This window comes from Rhineura floridana, chromosome 5 (assembly GCF_030035675.1).
Source record: "Rhineura floridana isolate rRhiFlo1 chromosome 5, rRhiFlo1.hap2, whole genome shotgun sequence".
NCBI classification, from domain to species: Eukaryota; Metazoa; Chordata; class Lepidosauria; order Squamata; family Rhineuridae; genus Rhineura; species Rhineura floridana.
Window position 1 is genome coordinate 176,290,676 of NC_084484.1, and position 11,568 is coordinate 176,302,243.

Consider the following 11,568-nt stretch of genomic DNA (forward strand, 5'->3'; position numbering starts at 1 on the left):
ACAAGACAATTGCAGTGCAATTGGACCAGCAGTTCACACACTCCACTGAAGAACCACCTTATTCTTACATTTGCTCCTGTACAATTCAGGGTGTTATGTTGTCTGGTCAGCAACTAGATTTGCAGGATGACTTTGAGGAAGCAAAGGAGAATGTAGGGCCATCTCTCAAAGCAGAAGCCACTACTCTGGAGACAAACACCTCCTGGTTAGCAACATGGGGGAAGGCAAGAGCATCCAGTTTCCAATTCATAGCACAATCCTTGGCTCTGTCCCACTTCAACCTTTTGTCTTTAGTCCACCCCCATCCACTGTTGAGTTAGGATGCGAACCCCTTGGGCATAAGGATATGGCCTTTATTTCTGCTTACGCTCCTCTGTAGCGGCACCACTCTCTAGTACACTGATGGAACTATCGACAATAGCACCATCCAAAATGTCAAAGTAGCTAAGTTGTACAGCACTTCCTTTGCACTCACAAGGTCTAGGGTTCAATCCCCGGCACCCACATTTCAAAGATCCCGCATAGCAGAGATCAGAAAAACCACCAACCATAGACCCTGAATAACCACTGGCAGTCAGAGGAGACAATACATGGATTGATGACTGACCCTATGTAAAAGTACCTAATTTGCCTGTAATAATGTATTGGCCAAAGTTCAGTGAACTTTTAACAGACATTATTTTACAAAAAGGAAACACCAGCAGTGCTTTCAAAATACTTACCACCTTCTACTTACGAATGGATTGCCACTGCAGAGTTGAGGCGAGATATAATTTAAAGAATCTTAAAACAGGATGTTTTTAGATTTTATAGACCCCATAAACTTTTCCCCCAGGTGTTACAGATGTACTTGCTATTAAGGGAAAGGGACCAATGATGAACAAACAAGGGCTGTGTGAAGTGTTTACAGATGGAAACATTCTGAAAAAATTACTTCTTCCCAACTGGCCATGATAAAATTACTGCATCGTCACTTCAAATCCTGTTGGATTAGGGGCTAAGCAGCACACTCTTTTCCATCCAGGCCATTGTTCAGAAAGGATGAATAAAGCCTCAATCACAAAACTCTCTAGCACGAGACCATTAAGAGACAAAGGCGTATGCGTAGAAGCCACATTTCATGTTCTCTGCTTGGGTAATTCCTGAAAGAGAATGCAGATCTAAACATTAAACACTCTGTATTTCTCATTAATTGCTTTAGTCCAGGAGTGGAGAACCCATGTCTCCTCCAGGTGATGTTGGACTAAAACACCCTTCATCACTGACCATTGGCCATGCCTGGTTGGGGCTGATGGGTGTCCAGCAATGCGTGGAGGTCCACAGGTTTCCCGCTACCCCTTAATGTTGTCATGTAGCCCCTCAGGGTTTATTTTAATGTGCAGCTAGACACATCTTGTGCAGTGTCAAACAAAACTGTGCAGTGTAAAGTAAGTTTTTCTGCAAGTGAGCCTATAGGACTTAAGGAACAATGCAGTTTCTAAAAAAGAAATATTAATAGGATACTATGGGACTAATTACTTGACTAGTTCACGAGCGGGCAGTGTGCTGGTTGCTTGTGACGTAAGGAAAAAACTTGGAATCAACTCTGTAGCCACTCAGCTAGAAAGACACTTCTGCAGATCAAAGAGCTCCACCTACCCAGCCTACCAATGTACTACAGCCAAGGATTTCTAGACAGGTCGGCTAGTAGCTTTGGTGGATTTATTTTGCAAGCCTGTTCCATGCCCCATGCAAGACACCTGGCTCAGTAACAATTCAATACTCTGCATGTTCACCCACAAGCAAGACTGTTTAATGGAGCTTCCTGTGTAAGGCTGCAATCCTAGGCATTCTAATTTGGGAGAAAGCCCCACTGAACACAGTGGGGATTACTTCTGAGTAAACACACATAGAACTGTGCTGCATGTCTGCTAATCAGTTTAACATGGCCATACCACCACCACTGGATTATACCCTACTTTTTCCATTAACTGGCTCAGCATGCGTATAACATTTCAAATCCCAAATGCACATTCAGGATTAAAAACGGGACTACTTCATTATATTATTTTGTGTAAACCAGGGATGGTTAACTTTTTTCAGCCCAAGGGCCCCACTGACAGTCAGCCACCCCTCTGAGTTCCATGTGCCTGTTGTGAAGGGGGTCAATGTATGCACATGCATGTACAAACACCAGACATGCAGCCACACTCGTACATATATCATCACACGCAAACAAACGTGCAGATGCACACACAGACTACCAACATTTCTAGCCCTTCCCACTCCAGTAATTGGGAGAGCTCGAAACACAGCCTTTTTGTGCAAAGTAAAAGCTGATGTTTTCAGTCTCAGTGCTGGGGTTTTGTTGTTGTTATGTGCCTTCAAGTCTATTACGACTTATGGCAACCCTATGAATCAGTGACCTCCAAGAGCATCTGTCATGAACCACCCTGATCAGATCTTGTAAGTTCAGGTCTGTGGCTTCCTTTGTGGAATCAATCCATCTCTTGTTTGGCCTTCCTCTTTTTCTACTCCCTTCTGTTTTCCCCAGAATTATTGTCTTTTCTAGTGAATCATGTCTTCTCATGATGTGTCCAAAGTATGATAACCTCAGTTTCATCATTTTAGCTTCTAGTGACAGTTGTGGTTTAATTTGTTCTTTGTTGTTGTTGTTATGTGCCTTCAAGTCAATTACGACTTATGGCAACCCTATATATCAGCAATATCCAACAGTATCTGTTGTGAACCACCCTGTTCAGATCTTGTAAGTTCAGGTCTGTGGCTTCCTTTGTGGAATCAATCCATCTCTTGTTTGGCCTTCCTCTTTTTCTACTCCCTTCTGTTTTCCCCAGAATCATTGTCTTTTCTAGTGAATCATGTCTTCTCATGATGTATCCAAAGTCCAGTGACAGTTCTGCTTTAATTTGTTCTAACACCCAATTATTTGTCTCATCAGAGACATAAAAAGCCTTCTGCTTGCTGTTTAGAGGTCTTTTCTAAAGTTCATACAGAACAATTTATCTCCCTATCAGAGATCAGGAGATAAAGCTGTGGTGGCGATGATGGGTGCTGGCAGGCCAGTTCCTGTGGCTTGGTGGGCCACGGGCTAGTCACTCCTGGCATAAACAATAGAAGATGAATTAACAAAGGAGTAAAGCAGTGTTTTTCTTCTCTCCTATAGTCTTCATATCCAATGTCAACCACCTCAGACCCTATGATTGGCAGGTGAGGCCTTATTGGTGGTGCTGCCACTGAGTGCTCTCCAGTTTACACTGCCCTGTGACAGGGCCTTTCAGTGGTGGCCCTCCCGCGAGGTGCATCTGTCTCCATCACTACTGACTTTCAGGAGGAATTTGAAAACATTTCTGTTTACCCAGGCAGTTGGTGGCTGAAGGGGATTGTTCCTGGCAGTCTTCCCGGATGAAAGAATGTTTTTAACTGCGTTTTAGAATGCTTAACTGCAATTGTGTTTTGCAACATTTTAAACTGTTTCTCATATGCTTTTGTTTTTCCTTGTCAAATTGTTTTGGTTCTGTTTGCCACCCCTGGCTCCTCCGGGAGGAAGGGCAGAATAGACATTCAATAAATAACTGTGTGTGCAAAGCTGAAATTTTTACAATACCATGGACAAAAAGACTAAGAAGCAAGAAGCTTAAAGATCTCTGGCCTGGAGGAGACATTCCCAAAACAAAATGGCCCAGGTCTCACATACACATTTGCAGCCTCTGATTACTTGTCACAGGTTCTTCACTTCCAGGCAACAATTCCTAAAGGATAATAATATTAATAATAATGTATTTTATGTGAGGTACCTCTAAAGCTTCACTGCTTGATGGTTAAGGTTTTGATATTGCTTAATGCAAAACAACCCCTTCCATTTTCTCCTTCCCCAATGCAAAATGGCATTCTTAGCAGTTTATCATAAAACAGGTTAATAATCACTCCCTCACCCACATGCTAAAATTAACACTGTAAAGCTAGGTGTTATCCCTAATTTGTCCTTACCCTTTCAGTTACTGCCTTGTTATATTTGTTTACACTCGACTTTTATGTTTTCTAAATAAATTTGTTAGCCACCTGAAATGTTTGTTAAAGAACAAACAGGTTGGGTATTTATGTTTTGTAATAGTAAATTTAACTGATTAAAACTCTGAAACCTCACAATTACAATATACAACCCCCACACCCAAACTAGCACAATTGTGTGTGTGTTATGTGCCGTCAAGTCGATTTCAACTTACGGCGACCCTATGAATCAGCGACCTCCAATAGCATCTGTCATGAACCACCCTGTTCAGATCTTGTAAGTTCAGGTCTGTGGCTTGCTTGATGGAATCAATCCATCTCTTCTTTGGCCTTCCTCTTTTTCTACTCCTTTCTGTTTTTCCCAGCATGACTGTATTTTCTAGTGAGTCATGTCTTCTCATTATGTGCCCAAAGTATGATAACCTCCATTTCATCATTTTAGCTTCTAAAAATATAGCATAACATAGATCCCTCTAATAGCCTTAAAATTTTAACACAATCTAAACTATTGTATGTATTATTTATTTGTGACAGGGAATTCTACCCCAACCTTCAAGAAGGATCCCTGGGTGTCCAAATGAAAAAAATTAATTTTTAAAGCTGCAAGCCTATACCCACTTACCTACCTGCAAGTAAGCTCTGTGGGACTTACTTCTGAGTAGAGATGCAGAGTTGCACTGAAGGCATGTGTTGAGTGGGCCTCAAAATGGTTGACAAGAGAGAACACCTGAACTGGAAAATGGGGGGGAAATTCTCAAAAGTTAAAATTGCTATAACTCAACTGTTTTTCATAGAATTAAAAAAAAACTTGGCTAAATTAGGAACACAGGAAATTGCCTTATACTGACCCAGACCATTGGTACATCTAGCTCAGTATTGTCTACACTGACTGGCAACTGCTCTCCCGGATTTCAGACAGAGTTCTCTCCCAGCTGAACCTGGAGATGCCAGGGATTGACCCTGGGACATTCTCCATGCAAGACAGATGCTCTAATGTAAATGTACTGCCTTCAAGTCGATTCTCACTTATGGCGACCCTATGAATAGGGTTTTCATGAGGCTGAGAGGCAGTGACTGGCCCAAGGTCACCCAGTGAGCTTCATGGCTATGGGAGAATTCGAACCCTGGTCTCCCAGGTCATAGTCCAACACCTTAGCCAGTATCCTGAGCTGGATAGATTCTCAGCACCGTATGTCATGCCAATAGGACCAGTTCTCTTAGGGTGTGTGAATACTTTACATTTAAAGCACATGAATTTCCCTCATAGAGCCACAATTCCCAGCACCCTTAACCAACTACCATTCCCAGGTAATGTGCTCTAGATGCTTTAATCTGGATTCCCGCATTGAGCAGGGGGTTGGACTCGATGGCCTTATAGGCCCCTTCCAACTCTACAATTCTGAGGTGTAAGGGGTGCACACAGCCTTATTTTTACAACTGGAGAAAGCTGCATCCAGAGAAACTCAAACTGTCTCTGACCTGCACAAGAGCTTATACCACAGTGCCATCCTAACTCAGAAGTAAAGTTAAGTTCAAGGAGATTTTGCACCCAGGCAGGCGCATACAGGACCACGAAGGAGCTTCCGCTAAACACAGCGGGGCCTCCTCACCTGCTTTAAGCATCGACCTGCGTATCTTGCTACATAAACCTCTTATTCTATTTTTAATACTGTCGTATTATGGGAACCCGACCCTGCAGGGTGGAACCATCAACGAAGGGAGGCAACCGGGGAACCGAACTCGGCACTCCCACGGCCGCCGAAGCGAGCGCTGTAACCTCTAAGCCACCCGCAGACGGCGCGGACCGCCCGTCTCTAGGAGTACCTAAGAAGGGGCAGGAAGACGCAGCCGCGTTCAAGCCTAGTGCTCCCATGGCAACGCCGCAACCCTCGCCAACCCCAGCGCCTGCCCATCCCTCAGTTATTATAAAGGGGAGGGGGAAAGAGGAGGAGACCCGAGCAATTACCGAACGCACACCGAGGGCTTTTGACCCTCGCCCCTATTATCGCTGAACGACATTCGCTTCTTTCCTCAGCCGCATCCTCCGGCTCTTTTCTCTCCCAGTCTTCTCTTCCCCCTCACGCCGACATTTTGAACCCGGCTTCCTAAAGCCGCTTCTTCTCCCCTCAGGACGCCCGCTGCGAACTCCACAGACCCCCTTGCCGCCGACAATATGGCCGCTCTGAAAGAAAACGAGAGTGTATGCTCGGTTCACGAAGCCTGAAGCCACTCCCTCCGTCCCCGCTTTGGGGTTGTCCTCCTTCTGAGGCTGCGCCGCGCGGAGGTTGACGGAAGTCGTAGTTCCCCGGACGCCTATACGTGTTGGGCAACCATACATCGGAACTACATTCCCCAGAAATCCAAAGGACGTCTATGGGGCCAATGAGAAGGCTCTGGTATTCCCTGCCCCCCCTCTCTCCCCCCCTCCAAGGTCCCTGAGTTACAGAAGGATGATGTAATTGCAAAGCGGGCGAAGGGCGGAGCGTTGCTCCTGCGCTGCAATTCACTGTGCCATATCCCGATCCGTGTGCAGCCTCCTCCCCCTGCTGTTGGTGCTTCCAGCAACCAGGGCACCAGCAGCAGCAGCAGCATCGACTGCAAAAAGGGGCGGGAGTGGGTGGCTTGGTCGGTGGGGAGGAAACAACGCGCACACACCTCTCTCCACAGTTTGCATCCCAAGGGAGCAGCTTTGCCCCATGTCTAAGTGACTTGAGTTCCAACCTGGCCTCTTGGTTTATGTTTTTTGTACAGGGCAGGGAGCAGCAATCCCAGACCAGGTGAGTGATGCGATGCCTTTATTATCAATATGATCTTCTCCCTTGCAATATTTTCTTTAAGTCTCTCTAAATGGGAAACGTGCTGTGGATGTATGCACTGACGAGGATGCTTTGTCTCCTGGTTTTTCTGTCTCTCCCCCCCGCCCCCCACTTGGATGCAGAACCGCCCAAAACAAAGTAACAACGATAACGATCCGTCTCTAACTCTTGATTTTATTTATGAACCCTACCGCAAAGCCTTGAGTTGTCTGCAAACCCGGTGTTTCTCCTTCCTTTTTCCTCCTTCTCCTGTCTTATTTTTTTTTATTTGGGGGGCGGGGAGAGATTACATGTGCAGAATCCCTACAGAGAGGGACGGGCCGGCATAATGCTTATCAGACACTGTTCCTTCCCGCCTTTCCAGATGTTGGGGTGTGAGTGTCTGGGGTGATTGCAGCTCCTAATCGAGGTGTTAATTGAACATAGCCGTGGATGTCTTTTTGGGATGGGGGTGGGAGTCGGGGGACAGTCTGATGAAGGGAATGACACATTGAATGGTTATTGGATGCGAAAGAGATGATTTAATGCAAGCTTCGAAGACTCGAGTCAGCTCCTTGCCGGTCACTCCTGTCCTCTCTCCTTTTCCACCCCCCCTTTTTTTTGAAAGATTAGTACAGAATATAGGCATGTGTGTGTTTAAATGTCAGAAATGTTTACTATGGGAAACGGTTTTCCTTTTGTAAAAGATGACATAAGTAACCGTCACAGTGAGAAGCAAGTGGTGTTTAAAATAGCCGGGGGGGATCCCCCCCAAAACCCCACATCCTGTGCATATTTTAGTGGGGCTTAGGCTGCACTCCTAAGCACACAGTGGGATTTGCTTCTGAGTAAACACACATAGGATCACACTGTCATTTCCCAGGAAGGCTGCCATTCTACACTCACTCAGAAGTTTGAATGAAATAGGACTTGTTTCCACCAAGTGAGCATGCATAAGATTGGCCTATGAGACACATGTTTACCTGCCTGTAGGAAAGGCTGCAGTCCTAAGAACATTTACTAGGAAGTACATATCCAAAAAAGATTCATAGGGTCAGCATAAGTCCTAATCGACTTGAAGGCATATAACAACAGCAAAGTTTCATTCAACTCAGTAGGACTTGTTTCTGAGGAAGCATGTGTCAGGTTCCATTGCATATCTGATACATTGCAATGAGCTTTTGTTTTATTTTTGCAAATGTTTTCCCCTCCCTGCCCCTGCCTGGCTGCTAACAGGCTTAGAATCTGAATGTGTATGTTTGTGTTCCGCTCCAAAAAAACTTTGGCTACGCTCTAATGACAGATTCCAAATGACCATATGCAAGCTATAAATTGTCATAGAAGTGGCTCAAGACCAGTTTTATTTTTTTGGCAAAAAAAAAAAAAGTGCCTAGTTGCAATTGATCAGAATTGGTCACTGTTCTAAATCCTGCCAAGATGCTCAGAGAGATGGAGGGCCCTGGGAATGTGAGGTGAGATGCCTGATCGGTGAGGGGAAAAACAAACATTGACACAGCAAAGACTTGGGCTGTTCACTCTTTCTCCTGCGGGCTGGCTAGCTTGCTTCTTAAAACAGATTGAAAGATTCCTAATGATTCTCTTCATCTTTTGGGGAATCCTCTTCAGGTTTTGTGAAGGTGGATCTGAAGCCCGATCCTCAGAGGTGTCACTGAGTAGAACGGGATTTGCTCCCAAGAAAGTTTGCACAGATTGCAGCATTACTTTCTTGATCTGTTTCAGATACTTGGGTACCCTGTCAAATAAACTGTAGCCTTTTTAACAGCTAGATGGTTGCAATACCTGTGTTTCTGATAAGGCTGCATTTTAGGTGAGGAACATCAGAGTTTCCCCATTATTAATTGCATTAATAGTGTGTGAATTTGCAGAACTAAATGTGGAGCCTCCCTCTCTTTCTCTTGGATTGAGAAGCCAGTGGAGAAAAATTAGATGAAATATGTCACTATTTCCCCCCCCCCAAAAAAATTTGGAGTTGTGCGTGGTTGAGAAAGTGAGTTGCGTTCACTGTGGATCGTCCCTTAGCCATGAACTCACTAGGTGTCTTGAGTTTGGAGCCCCAGCCCACCATATTAGTGGGGGGATCATAAGGTTTATTATTCTAACTTGCAAAAACTCCTGATTGTCCATTCAGTTTTTTCCCATACCAAGTGCTTCCACCAGCAGAAACATGCTGTGTAGGCAGGTAAATGCACCATGCACTGAGAGGCTATACTTGTGGTAAGGAGCTGTAAAAACACTGTGTTCCCTGCATACAGTGTTGACCCAAGGAAGGGATTTTCTACAGCCTCCATACAGTAGCATCTAAATTAGCACTGTCAGCTGCTGTTCCAGTGCCTGTTCCTCCTACCCACTCAGGAGGCTTACCTGGCAGGGATGGGCAGCAGCGGCACTCTGATCAGTGCTGGGCTGCTTTTTCATGTCCTGCAGTGGCCCTGATGTAGCATCACTTCAGGGCAATGTGGGACATTAAAGTGGCAGCTCTCCAGATTCAGTTGCCCAGCAGTGATCAAAGGGCGTCAGGACAAGGTCAGCAGTGGGCCCTTCTGGAGTTCCAGGACCCTAGCAGCTACCCAAAGATGCTGCATCCTGACACGGGCTCCGAAGTACTGATCCTAGGCATGCTAACTTGAAAGTAAGTTCCACTGATTTCTCTATGATGCGCCTTCGTGACAGAGCCCAAGCTTTGCATGTGTGAGGTCATAGCTTCAAGCCACGGTATCTCCAGCTGAAGGACTTTGGTTGGCAGGGCTGGGAAAGAGCTCTGTCTGAGACTCCGGAGAGCTGTTGCCAGCCAGTGTAGAGCAGAGATGGGAAACCACCAGATATTGTTGGACCACAACACCCTGCAACTATGGGCCATGCTGGCTGGGAATGACCGGAGTTATAATAATAATAATAATAATAATAATAAATGACTGTATTATCCGCCTTTCATCCAGTGGTCCCAGGGTGGGTTACAACTTTTAAAACACATAATTAAAAACAGTTAAAAACAACCTAAACAATCTCACAGAAAATAGGATGGGTCCTAAAAATATGCATCTCAGGTGTCAAAGGCCAGGGTAAAAAGTTCAGAGTCCAACAACACCTGAAGAGCCACAAGTTCTTCATCCCTGGTGTTCATGATACTGAAGAAGATGGACCCATGGTCTGACTTTATATAAGGCAGCTTCCTGTATTCTTCCTTCATTGCTGGAATTTTAGACGATAACCTCCTTTGGCACCATAGAATCCCAAGAAATGCAAGGATTGCTTCCAAATGACTGTATCCTAGACTGTAGCCTGAGTTGGAAGCAAGCTCATTGGCAAGCGGTGGGATTTACTACTCAGTATATTTTGGACCCAAGCAGTGCTTGAATGGGGATGAGGGCAGAGATGCCTAACTTTCCCTATTACCTTTTAGCTCTGTCCCCCTTAGCTACTAGGTTTAGAATCCTTTGGGAGGGCATTAGAGGATAGGGTTAAAATTGGGAGGAGGCAGGTAGTGGGGATTGTGGCTTTCATTAAGAGCCCCAATTACAGAGGAAGAGTCTTCCTCTATAATTCAAGCAATTGACGAAAGCATTATCTGGAATAACGTGTTTATTCAAAGGTAAAAAAATCCCATTGATTTCAGCTGCTCTTCTGAGTAAAGCATACAGAGGACCACAGCTGTAATGTGTGTGCGATCTGTCATAAGTGGATTGTATGTCGGGCGTCATTGTGTTGGTTCCTGCCCAGAGTTCATTTGCTGCAAGGGAATGTCTCAATTGAATCCATATGGAGGGCTCGGGATCCGTTCCAGCTGCCTCTCCTTGCCACTACTGCATAGATTTGATCCTGCGCTTCCCTTGTGTAACTGACACTGCTTTGTCCTCTGGCAAACTTTGCTTTGCCGAGGGGCTGCGTGACATGAGTTCGGGATGAACAATGAGCCCCCTGTTCCCGAAGATTGACGCGTTTGTAAACACTGACACAATGGCCGCAGAGTCAATATTGCAGCACATACTATTTGATATCTTTTTTTTTAATCCTTTGAGTGCAATTCCTGAGGGATAAACATTCGTCAGCCCAATCTCCTTGCGTTTATATTTTATCTGATCTCTTTTCCTTCCTCCCTTATTGTTGTTAAAGTAGAGGAACAATAAAGCAACAGCCCAGATCCCTTCTGTTTGCCGCAGATTTTTTAAAATGTCTTTTGTGCTTGGAATTGCTTCTTTTATTTTACTCTCTCCCCAGCCTCCTACCCGCAGCTTTTCTTGGCAAAGTGGGGATTCTGGAATATACAGTTTCCTGCGTTGGCTATAAAAGGTTTTTTCTTGGAGTGATTTTTGTTGGCTTTGAAGGACAAGCTTTGAAAGTGCAGCCTGATAAGTATGTGCTGGGGGCTTCCTTGGTGAACTGGCAATATGTGAGTTATGAGAAAAGTATGCAAGGACTTTAAGGAAAAGGGCGTGTTGGAGTCTCCAGTCCAAATATAGCACTTTTGGAGCAAATGTTGTTCATATAGTTGTTAAAGTCATTTGTGTTACTGTGGGCTTTGTTGTTGTTTTTTAAAAAATGTTCTACTCCTTTTGTTCCAAAGGTCTGGGATGGGTGGGTAACCAGAGCTTGGAAGTAACTAGTTACAAGTAACGAATTACTTGTAATTCATTACTTTTTTGAGGAATGAGTGGGTAATTCCTTTACATTTTGATTGTAATAGAACTAGGAGTAATCTTACTACTTTTGTGGAGTAATTGTAACGTTTCCAGAATTACTTTGGGGA

At 44.8% G+C, this 11,568-nt stretch overlaps 1 long non-coding RNA gene across 3 annotated transcripts; it reads right to left on the minus strand.

Annotated features, from left to right (window-relative positions):
* Positions 1-46: 46 nt before the first annotated feature.
* Positions 47-6,223, minus strand: LOC133385593 (uncharacterized). 3 transcript variants are annotated; one of them, XR_009762917.1, is made up of 4 exons: positions 5,975-6,223; positions 4,661-4,740; positions 3,695-3,749; positions 47-1,142 (listed from the first exon to the last, which is right to left on the minus strand). It is a non-coding gene; the product is annotated as an uncharacterized LOC133385593 (long non-coding RNA). The 3 variants fall into 3 exon arrangements; XR_009762915.1 differs by having other exon boundaries at positions 47-3,749; XR_009762916.1 differs by having other exon boundaries at positions 47-3,749; positions 4,635-4,740.
* Between the last annotated feature and the right edge of the window lie 5,345 nt (positions 6,224-11,568).